Raw genomic sequence first — 12917 nt, 5'->3', positions numbered from 1 at the left:
TTTTATAAGGGGTATTTTTGCCCAATGTAAGGGTCAAATTAATTTATACCTTATATTTTTACATAGCCTTTTATTATCCTCAGCCAGGTATTAGGACAAAAAAGTGTAAGGAAAGATTTATAGTACTATGATATTACTGTAATTCAATTCTCATAAAGGGTTTAATCATCTTTTCCTGCAACATTCATTATTAATTTCTTATTAATAAGATGTGGTGATATATGATAGGCCAATATGTTTTTTTATTTATTTTTTTTATTTTTTATTTTATTAAAAGGGACAATACATATTAATGAACATTTTCACAAATGTAAATATGTCAGATTATAGCCTTAGGCTAATTTCCATCTGCAGACCCTCTGGCAGGTTGATGTAACACACAGAAATTAATAAATACATATCAATACACTATACACAGACTATATACAGAAATACAAGGACAAGAGCAGTGATCACAACATGTTAGAACAGACAGTAACAACAAGAGTGGACAACAAAAGACACATAGAAAATTGGAAAGCATCGACTATATTGCACAAACCACAATTTTGCACATATATTAACTAACCTGATATTGCACTACCCGCATTACACTGACCCCTGTTGCACAACCCATACTATACTGACTCTTATTGCACAACCCATATCACATTGATAATTGTATCCATTTTTGTAATGCACTAACTATGTTTTACATCTGATATCTAATGATTACCTAATCATGATCACATGTTTGTGTGTCCTTCAGCCACACTTTTAAACGACTCCTAAAGGTAGGAAGACTTGTGCTTTCCCTCATTAACAGTGGAATACTATTCCAGAAGCTCACTCCCTGATATGACAGGACGTTCTGTGAAAAGGCGGTCCGCCTAAATGCCAAGTCACAATCACCTCTCATAGTGGCTCTAGTCACTCGAGACCCGGCAACACTACTAGATTTTTGTTTAATATAATCACTCAAAGGTGGAGGCGCCAGACCATGTATAACCTTATAGATTAGACAGGCTGATTTAAATAATTTGAAATTAGCAAAATTTAAAAGCTTATATTTATCTAAAATTTGACAATGGTGATATGACAACGGTTTCTTGTCTAATATTTTCAATGCTCTTTTGTAGCATACTTCGATTGGCCCAATAGCAGCATGACTCGTATAGGACCAACTTGTGATACAGTGCTCAATATGAGCCAGTATCATAGAGTGCAGGAATGTAATCGCTGCTGAATCCGTTAATGATGTACGAATATGTCTAAAGTTCCGTATATTAACATTTACAATTTTCACAATTTTTTTAACGTGTTTTTTAAAGGATAATTTCGAGTCTATCAGCACTCCCAAATACTTAAATTCCTCAACATTAATTAATTCTTGTCCACCCACGCGAACTTTTACTGTGGCCACGGTTGTTTTAGGTTTACTAAAAAACATTGATACAGTCTTTTTAACATTAAGGCACAGGCATGAATCATTCAGCCATCTTTGTAAGTCATTCAAGGCCAATGAAAGCTGATGGGCTGCATCATCAGCACTTTTGGCTTGTGTAAAAATTACCGTATCGTCTGCATACATAATCGTGTCCACATTTTTGCAAACATTGGGCAAATTATTTACATAAAGTGAAAATAACAGGGGACCTAAAATTGATCCCTGAGGGACACCTTGCGTATAGTAAAGATAGGGCGACTTACTATTCTTTATTTGCACGCATTGTTTTCTATCTGATAGATAAGACTGTAACCATTTTACAGTTTGATTGCTAAAGTTAAATGTTAACAGTCTAGACAAGAGCTTAAGATGATTCACAGTATCAAATGCACGCTTAAAGTCAACAAAAACAGCCGCAACATAACTGTTTTTGTCTAAATAAGACTTCACCTTCTCAACCAAAACACAGACAGCCGTTTCAGTTGAGTGAAGAGATCGAAATCCGAATTGCATAGGGTGCAAACCTATGCAATTCGGCCATGTTAATGACCAATAGTCAGCAGATGATACAATCATTTGATATTTCTTTGTATTTGACAGCTCATGAGTGATGTTAAAAGAGTGAGTAATAAATGAAAGCACCTGCGTTCAGATGTGCACAATTTCTGCTTAAGTAAATAAACAAATAAAATGGTCAAAAGGTTTACGGTCAGGATGATATTCCATTCCAATTAAGGCGGGTTACATTCAGCTCTGAACAATTCCACCCACTTACCAAAACCCACAGGACAGAGTCCAAGGACATGTTTTCAAGGATATTTATTTATGTGAGCCTTTCCGAGGTCGTAAGGAAACTACGCCTTTGTTTCAGATACTACAAAGGAGCAGAAAAACAGGCAAAATCCCAGGTTAAAATTGAACATTGAGGAAACACTGAATGTTATACAGTCACTTCCAAATGAATATCTTTTAATAATTTGCTGCTGCATAGGAAGCTCAGGTGAAAGAGATCCTGTTAAAAAAACACCATAGGCATGATAAGAAATGTGCACTTACATGAATTATATGCTCTGATAGTAAGCCAGCATCTAGGGATGTACATTTTTGGTTCTATTTCTTACAGTGCATTAATGATGAAGAGAACTGGGTTGCAATATATCAAACTCAAATTAATTTTCCTTCTGTGAGATGTCACCCAAAAATGTAAAGTCTCTCATCATTTATTCACCCTCATGTCATCCCAGAGGTGTGTATGACTTTCTTTCTTCTGCTGTACACAAACGAAGATTTTTGAAGAATATTTCAGCTCTGTAGGTCCATTTAATACAAGTAAATGGTGACCAGAACTCCAAAAACTCCAAAAAAAGAAATAAAGTCAGCGTTAAAGTAATCCATAAAACTCAGGTGGTTTTATCAATGTCTTCTGAAGTGATCCAGTTGGTTTTGGGTGAGAACAGACCAAAATATAACTCATTTTTCACTGTACATCTTGCCATTACAGTCTCTAGGCACGATCATGATTTCAAGCTCAATTACACTTCCTAGCACTTGATGCATGCGCAGAGCGCTAACTAGCGCTATAGATGAAGTTTCTGGCTGCATCCGAAACCAAGAAAATGCTGCCTCTGGAGGCTGTATTCAGAGATAGGAAGTGATCAAGGCACATCCGAATCCAAAGTTCATGTCACATCCTGTCTAATGAGAAACCTTCATCTGATCAATTTTTGAAGGCAGCATAGATGTATCCTTCACTGGCTATAAAATCACACCATCCTGTGCGCGCCGTTTCACAGTGGTTAAACTGAAGAAAAAACATGGCGGCTGAAGAGGCAGTTAATGGACAAATTTTTCCAACTTTTGATTTTATTTCTGGCGAGAAATTAGTATTGTAATTATGAAATATACACCACTTGGTTATCGCCAAAACTCTCTTGATTTTGTTCTAGATAATTAGACCATTTTGGATCAGTTGGATGAATGACCCAGATCCGTTACCTTAAGTGGACACCAGATGGCGGTAATTAGTTCCTGGTATCCTAGCAACGAGGTGACGTTACACTGCCTCCATAGCCTGTCCAAAACCAGTTTCTGGAGGTGCCTTTGTCTGTTGAGTCATTGACTGATAGGGCAATGACTCAATATCAAAGTATGACAATGACAATTAAACCTTAGGTTTAGGATTCAGTCACTGTTTACAAACAGAAGCTCCACCCTGGGTTCTTTTGGGAGCCCAGAAAATAATTGCTGTCTATCGGTGCTCCATTGAAATTGCGCTGAAACTTTTTAAAATTATTAATTAATTTATTTTTTACAAAGAAATCATGCAAACTCCAATCGCAAATGGTTGTTTTTAATTTCCACAGTGCTGTGTCATTGATACACAAATAAGGTCAAATATACCCAAGACCATTTACTATATAACGGAAGGGAACTGTTCGATAGGAGGCTTGGACTGTAATAGGTGATGATTTGTTATTTCTAGCTTTCCTCAATGGGGTGTCGATCAGAACACACTGGATTCAATCAGTTCCATGCAAAGGAGGTTTATTGTTGACAGTTTGGCCTTGCACAAAACAGCAGTACACAGGTTACTTAAAGTATTTAGCTGTGTGTATTTGTGGTCTACAAATGGGAAAGAAATAAAGATATATATTAACAAATGTCCCTAGTATCATTATACAAACATTACTTCCAAATCTACATTCTTCAAATAAAGAATTATCAGGTTCGATTCTATATTAAACAAAGAAATCAAAATACAAGCAACGAAAAATATGCAACACCGCCACCAGGTGGTCAGAAATGGCATAACATTCAAAACCGAAACCAAATCTGAGGTAATTTAAATGAACGGCACATAGTCATGAAGATCGCGTCCTTAAACTCGAAATAACAAGAGTTTCAAATACTAATGTAACGATCACACATACATATGCACAATCAAACACTGGGTGCAATCTCAATATTATAAATTGCAAGTAATATCGAACATAAACGGCACATTCACGAGCCCTTAACCTCACGTGATTAACGGATTCATCTCTCTTAATCATACATCACTTTATGAAAGTATGACATCAAGGCTTTACAGCTCCTTATCAAGTATTGATAACCAAACTAGGTAAACAGTCAACTTACATATATTTATTGATGCACTTCGCACACACAGTCTTGCTTGTATAGTCCCGCTCTGTGCTGATGATGACTGAACGTAAGTAGCGCATGCGCACATGACTCAGCCTTTCCAACACAGCCGCCCCCAAATTTAGTTACAAATTTGCTCCATTGAAAGGCCGACACTATATGGACTACCGTTAGTCACTAGTGTGGCTTTCATCCCCTTCATCTCGGATCTCTGGAAGAACAATCAGTCGAGTGATGGGTCTTGTGTAGACTTTGTCCTTAATCTGCACCTCGACCGTTCGAACTCGATTATCAGCCCCAGGAAAAACATTAGATACTCTTCCGATCTGCCAGAATGAACGGAGTAACTGAGGGTCAACAAGCATGACAACTGTCCCGGGTTTAATGTTCACTGATGGATTCTGCCACTTTCCCCTGGCCTGCATGTCAGGTAAGTAATACTTTATGAAGGCCGTCCAGAATCTGTCAGACAATACTTGTGAATGCCTCCATCTACGTCTTCCTAGGAGCTCAGACACTGGATAGATGACTTGGGGTAGGGACCCATCTGGCCGCCCCATTAGAAAACAGTTTGGGGTGATCGGATCTGCATCAGCAATGTCTGCTGAAACGTAACCAAGAGGTTTGGAGTTGAGGATGGCCTCGATCTCTATGAGGACAGTTCGAAGCACTTCTTCAGTTACTGATTCTGAGCCCAGGGTTGTATAAAGTGCGGCCTTTACTGAACGAATCTCGCGTTCCCACACCCCTCCAAAGTGTGGAGCAGCTGGAGGATTGAAATGAAAGCTAATTTGTTGCTTCGCTAGCCGCTGTTGCAGATCACCACTGAGCCGACTGAAGGCCTCTTTAAGCTCTCTCTCACCACCTCGAAAGTTGGTGCCTTGGTCCGAATATAGCTCTGCAGGTTTCCCACGGCGACCAATAAACCGACGTAGTGCCATGAGAAAGGCATCACTATCTATAGATGTCAGCACCTCAAGGTGCACTGCCCGGGTGGTCAAGCACTTAAATAAAAGTCCCCACCGCTTCTCCATCCGACGACCTATTTTGACCAGAAGAGGCCCAAAGCAGTCAATTCTGGTTGAATGAAAAGCAGGCTTGAACAACCGAAGTCGTGGTGGAGGGACATCAACCATTTTCTGTGAGGCTGGCTTCGACCTCCATTTACAGCATTCAAGACATGTTCGCTGGTGCCTTCTCACTGCCTCTCTCCCTTTCAGTATCCACACATTTCGACGGAGCTCCGCAAACACTCGCTCCGGTCCTGGATGGCAAAGGCGAGCATCATATTCCTTTATGAGTAGCTGGGTGTTAGGGTGACTGGAATCCAACACGATAGGGTGTACTGTGCTTGGGTCTAATCCTTCCACCCGCCTTAATCGTCCTCCAACTCAGTATTACCTCACTGGTTCTGTCGAACTCTGGGGAGAGACAAAGTAAGCGGCTGCTAGAACGAACAGGCTTACCATTTTTCAACAGATGGTAGTCTTCATGAAAACTATCCATCTGGACCTGTCTCTTCGCGGTCAGTTCTGCCTTCTGGTAAGCACTGACTGGAGGGGAGCCACTTTGTTCTGCCGCCCCATGCAACTCCTGTGCTACTGCTTCGACCAAGTCTTTCCAGCTACTAAACTTACTACCATCTGCTGTCACTGGTGCTGAGTTAATCACGCCACAGAAGGCACTTCGCTTTAATTCAGTAGCGTCATCAGGCACTAAGCTGCGCATAACTGGTGGTGCTGGCCAAGTACTCTGAGGTTGGAGGAGGAATTTTGGCCCTTGCATCCACCGATTGGGTTCAATAAGGTCCTTCAGGCTCTACACGGGTAAGATCATCTGCAGGGTTCCTGACAGAGTCAATGTGATTCCACCCTTTAAGGTCCGTCAATTCTTGAATCTCTGCCACCCTAGTGCCCACAAACACCTTGAAGCGGCAGGATTCGGAATGTAACCAGTGGAGGACAGTTGTTGAATCTGTCCAGAAAGTGACCTTCTGGATCTTCAAGGTGAGCTCATTTTCAGCCAGCTTGGCCAACTGCGCTCCTATTAGAGCAGCACACAGCTCCAGTCTAGGAATTGAGCACTGCTTACGTGGGGCAACACGTGATCGGGCCATGAGGAATGAAAGGTGTACCTTCCCGCATGAATCTTCTGCGCGAAGGTAAGCGACTGCCCCATAAGCCTTCTCAGAAGCATCGGTGAAGATATGGATTTCCCGAGTGACCTCTGAGTTGTCCATGCTGGATGGAATGTAGCACCTAGGGAGTACTACAAGAGGTAAGTACTGAAACTCAGCTTCCCACACCTTCCATGCCTGCTGAAGGTCATCGGGAAGTTGTGGATCATCCCAGTTCCTGTTCTTAATCCAGAGCTGTTGAACAATCACCTTGGCTCGTGTGGTGAAAGGAAGAATGACACCAAGGGGGTCATACTGACTTGCTAACACACGATATATGTTCCGCATCGTCAGAGCACTGTAAGTAAAGGGTCTATGCTTAAATCCTAGGTGGTCCGACTCACAGTGCCAATTCAGTCCCAAGGTGGATTCACGTGGGTCTTCTTTATTATGTGATAGCCACAGCTCTAGCTTGGGAGATCTGGCCTCTGGTGGCAAATGACTGACAACTTCTTGTGCGTTGCTGGCCCATTGACGGATATCAAACCCTCCGGACGCTAGCAGCTTACGAAGTTTGTCTAGTAACTGCCGTGACTCTTGAGCCGATGGGAAGCTCTGTAAACAGTTATCCACATAAAAACAGCGTTCCACGGAATGTCTCACATCTTCATCCGCTGTGCTGTGCGATGAGACATGTCTTTGGAGGGCGAAGGATGCACAGCAGGGACTGCACGTGGTTCCGAACGGCAGCACCTGCCATTCATAGATGTCAGGGGGATTGCCCCGTCTCATGCCACGCCAAAGAAAGCGCAAGAGGGGCTTGTCCTCAGGTAAGAGCAGAACTTGGTGGAACATCCCACGTATATCACCGCTGATAGCCACACAATGCTCCCTGAAACGAAGTAGAACACCTAGCAGAGAAGGGCTCAAAGTTGGACCAGGCATCAAGGAATCATTAAGGTTCAGTCCTTTATATTGGTAAGAGCAATTGAACACAATATGATCCTTATCATTGTGACTGACTAAGTGGTGCGGGATATACCAGGTCTCCCCTGTCATAATGCTTGCAGCAGCTGAGAGTTTGGTAACTGCTCCATTCAGTTCTAGCTTTTCAATTTCAGCATTGTACACGGCTGCTTTCTCTGGATTTTGGGTTAGTCGTCGTTCCATACTCCGGAGACTTGGAACTACAGCCTCTTTCGGAGCACAAAATGCGGGTGAATCCTTTCTGCGCAGCAAGGGTGTCGCGTAGCGTAAGATTCCATTCACCTCCATACGCATTGTCCTAGTCTCTAAGAGGTTAATGGCCTCCTGGTCCTCCCTGGACCTTGTCACCTGCTTTTCACAACGGAAAGGCAAAACATCAAGTTGCCATAGCCTTTCAACATCTCTTTTGAGTTCTAGTTCCGCAGGGGTGAGAGACAGGAAAAGGCACTGCTGTGGCTGCAACTTGGTCTCCAAAATCTTGGCTGGTCCCTGCAGTGTCCATCCTAGCCTTGTCTTTATGGCTGCCGGACCACCAAGTGGACCAATTCGGACAGGTGCAATTGGTGTGATTAGATGGGTGTTATCGGCTCCGATGAGAAGTAAAGGACTCACTCTTTCAAAGGCCTGCAGGGGGAGATCTTTAAGATGCTTGTACTTCTCCAGCAAACTGACAGGATAGGAGTAATTGGCCAGACCAAGACGTTTCACAGTGAATGCTGCATTGATCTTAAAGGTCTTCTGTGGTTGAGTGGCAGGAGATATGTGGAAGGTAACCGTGGTACCACTGATGGTCTGCACATCTTGGCGGATGGTCCGCAAGGCTATGTTTTCGGCTTGACCTCATATACCGAGCTCATGGGCGGCATCGGGAAGTAGAATTGTGCGCTTGGACCCGTCATCCATGACAGCATAGGTGTCGATCGTCTTGCCTCCATAGTGCAGCAAGACCCGGATGACCTTAAGGAGAACACGCCTGCAGTCAGTGGGTCTGTCCAAGTACAGTGTCTCAGTGGTTGAACTAACAAGGCAGGAACCTTCTCTGGTACTCTTTGTGTTGACCTCATGCAAGATTTGTAAGTGCTTCCCTTTGCAGATGCTACAAGGCTTCTTGAGTGTGCACTGGGCTGCTTGGTGTGCACAACCACAGCGCCAACAACGATGATTGGTCTGGATCCATTCAATCATTTGCCGTTTATCTAAGGACTTAAAAGTGGGACATTGACTAAGGTAATGGTCCTCGTTATCGCAGTAAGGACAAAAAGCTCTAGGTGGGAGTTTAGGTTTCTCCACTTTAACTGGTCTAACTTGAGACGGTGCTGAGGGTATCTTTGTGGCAATGTCGTCCGCTCCATGAAGGATGGTAGCTGAATGAGCAGTAGGTTTGGTTTCTCTCCAGCGTTCTGGTCTCTGGCTCTTGTAACTGATCTGTGACTCACTGCTTTGACACCAGGCCTCATACTGAAGCCACTCGGAAAATTCACGAAGGTTATACACAGACCCAGGACGGTGGTACATCTGTCTTCGAATCCTGATCTCATTTCAACAGGTAACTTACTCAACAGTCTCTCTACATGTGACCCACATCGAAGCTCGGCTTCACCTTCATCTCCAAGAGTTTCCAACATACCCACCAAAGCCCTAATCTGTAGAGCTGAATTTGTCAAAGGCCTCAGTATCTCCTCGTCGGATATCTGGGGAATCCATCACTTTGGCAATCTTCTTGAGTGCCAACTTGTGAGGCTGGCCAAACCTTTCATTCAGAGCAGCCATGGTAGCAGAGTATGGAAATGGGGAATTGAGATAGGAATCTGCCACTAGACGAGCTTCGTCTAGCTTCAAATGATCCAGCAAGATTTGGTACCGGAACAGCTCTGTGGCATCTGATGGTAGAAGGTTCTCAAGAGCTATCTTTAAACGAGTAAACTCACTGGGGTCCTTAGTGTAAAAGTTGGGTATGGTTGGCACTGGACCTCGGTAGGTGGTTTCTTGTCTTACAGGATTCAGGTTAGAGGCGTAAGGATCGCTGCGTACTAACTGTGGCCTTGTGGGTTGCTGGGACTGAGAACGCACCTGTGTAGGGTAATCTAAAGTCTCTCTAGGGGACTTGTACAATGTCCTGGAATGCCAGTGGGGGACAGGAGTATCTGCCTTGAGGCCTGGCATAGGAAGAGATATTCTCTGATAAAGAGGGTGACTTGGGTTTTCAAGATGCTGCCAGAAAGGGAAATCATGGCCAGCACGTTCATCACACCTGATTGGCTGAATGTGTGATTTAGTAGGTGCCGCCGCTAAGATCTGATCTTTCATTATCTGAAGTTCACCCATCATTGTTCCCAGAATGTCTAACATTTTAGAGTCACCTATTGTAGCAGGAAGGGGCTGATGTGACTTTAGAGGTGGCGCTGTTGTGTAGTCTGTCTGGCAACGCTTACCATAGGTAGGTGGGGGCAAAGATGTAGACACCATGGAGTGTGGATGGTAGGATGCCGTTCCAGGATGTGGGAGGAGTCTATCCTGTGCAGGGAAAGATGTACTTGGTAACGGCGTGGACTGATGTTCTTCCCATGGCCGATGATATGGAGAAGTCTGAGGACTATTAATTGAATGCACTGGAGCGTAGCTGGCGCTAGGTTGTTGCAGTTCTATGTTATCCATTCCTTGGACAAAATGATCCTTTTCCCCGACTATGGGCGACCATTCATCCACTGTGTCCCATGGATCTTGACTTATGGGACTCGTTACTCTGGTAGAAGGTGAAGGGATGTTCACTGCAGCATCTCCAAGCCACTGTGTATGCTGTGTTGTGTGAGGCGATACCGGCTGGCTGCCTGCTCTACGATGTACAGTTGTAAGATCATAATCTATAAGGTAAACAGGAAGATGAACTTGACGTTTGGGTCTGCCAATCTGTGAAGATGCTTCTTCAGATTGCATAGTGATACTGATCAATTCTTCGTCCATAAAGAATGCTAGATCCGGCTCGAAGGACCATTTGTTCGATAGGAGGCTTGGACTGTAATAGGTGATGATTTGTTATTTCTAGCTTTCCTCAATGGGGTGTCGATCAGAACACACTGGATTCAATCAGTTCCATGCAAAGGAGGTTTATTGTTGACAGTTTGGCCTTGCACAAAACAGCAGTACACAGGTTACTTAAAGTATTTAGCTGTGTGTATTTGTGGTCTACAAATGGGAAAGAAATAAAGATATATATTAACAAATGTCCCTAGTATCATTATACAAACATTACTTCCAAATCTACATTCTTCAAATAAAGAATTATCAGGTTCGATTCTATATTAAATAAAGAAATCAAAATACAAGCAACGAAAAATATGCAACACCGCCACCAGGTGGTCAGAAATGGCATAACATTCAAAACCGAAACCAAATCTGAGGTAATTTAAATGAACGGCACATAGTCATGAAGATCGCGTCCTTAAACTCGAAATAACAAGAGTTTCAAATACTAATGTAACGATCACACATACATATGCACAATCAAACACTGGGTGCAATCTCAATATTATAAATTGCAAGTAATATCGAACATAAACGGCACATTCACGAGCCCTTAACCTCACGCGATTAACGGATTCATCTCTCTTAATCATACATCACTTTATGAAAGTATGACATCAAGGCTTTACAGCTCCTTATCAAGTATTGATAACCAAACTAGGTAAACAGTCAACTTACATATATTTATTGACGCACTTCGCACACACAGTCTTGCTTGTACAGTCCCGCTCTGTGCTGATGATGACTGAACGTAAGTAGCGCATGCGCACATGACTCGGCCTTTCCAACAGGAACAGTCTCCATCATGGGCTACTGTTTGTGAAAGGATGAGAAAATAAAAATAATATCATACTGTTCAATCAATCAAATGAAAATGCAGTGGTGGCTCATTGATTAAGGCTCTGGGTTACTGACTAGTAGAGCAGGGGTTCAAGCCCCAGGACTGCCAAGTTGCCACTGTTGGGCCATTGAGTAAAGCCCTTGACCCTATCTGCTCCAGGGGCACTGTATCATGGATGACCCTGTGCTCTGACCCAGCTTAGCTGGGATATGTGGAAAAAAATTTTTCACTGTGTATGTTCAAACTGTATAGTGTGTGACAATAATAAAGGCTTCTTCTTCTATTGAAGTCAAATATTATTATTTATTGTATGTCGGTTAACATTTAAGCAGTTAAGTCACATATTGTATGTTTGATGGTAGTTTTAATTTCTTGTATTCATCAACCTGTTACATGTATGACAAAATCACACAGGCTCATTGAACCAAGTTTAAATTTTTTTTGCCGACATTTCAGAAAAGAACCCACATACATTCTTCACTGTAAACCATAGATAAACCATTTATAATAAATTGTATTAACATTAAAATACATTATTACTTTCTACAAAGCTTAAAATATTATTAAAACTGCAGCGCTGCCAATTTCCACCATTGATCTCTGCTGCTCAAAAGAACCTGGAAGTGTGGTTTCCTGCGGTGTGACGTCAGAGTAATTTCATAAAAAAAAAGGTAATTTAATCCAGGAAGTGTAATCTCTCTCTCTCTCTCTCTCTCTCTCTCTCTCTCTCTCTCTCTCTCTCTCTCTCTCTCTCTCTCTCTCTCTCTCTCTCTCTCTCTCTCTTTCTCTTATAACTGAAAAAAGAAAAGAAAATAATGCTCTGTTTTCTGTGTTCCGGTTCTCAATGGGGTTAAACCCTTGCCTTTTCTAATGTTCATTTTAAAATAATTAAAAAATTTCTACACCTTTCTAATAAACATGGTTACATGTTACTAAAGATGAACCAATTTTAGCCTAGATTTAGACTTCTATTCTGAGAAATAGCACCATTATTTAGGTAATCTAACAGAAGCTATGACATCCCATATGTAAATCTAAATGGGTCTTTATTTCATGTCATTGAGGCCACTGACATTAATTTCATGGATTAAGAGGGATAGCCTGGTGCCTTGAGAGGGAGAGGCTGGTTATGTGAGCTGACTCCAGCATAGACAGCACAGCCTTTCCTGAACCACCAGCATACACCCTGAATGTAAAAGATACCATCTAAAAATGGCATGAGAATGTGGCAGAACTTCTTATGGGAGCCGAGATTTGCTGGAAGCTGCAATTTCGTCTGGAACTGCGAGAAAATGGAAATTTTCCATTACCCCCGTACCACCAATTGTATTTTACATATTGGCCATACATTTTTCAAATCTAACTCACATGCTCTCTCCAGC

Source organism: Xyrauchen texanus, chromosome 27, assembly GCF_025860055.1.
Source record: "Xyrauchen texanus isolate HMW12.3.18 chromosome 27, RBS_HiC_50CHRs, whole genome shotgun sequence".
Classification (NCBI taxonomy): domain Eukaryota; kingdom Metazoa; phylum Chordata; class Actinopteri; order Cypriniformes; family Catostomidae; genus Xyrauchen; species Xyrauchen texanus.
The sequence above is the reverse complement of the archived record's forward strand: the minus strand, read 5'-3'. Positions refer to the sequence as shown.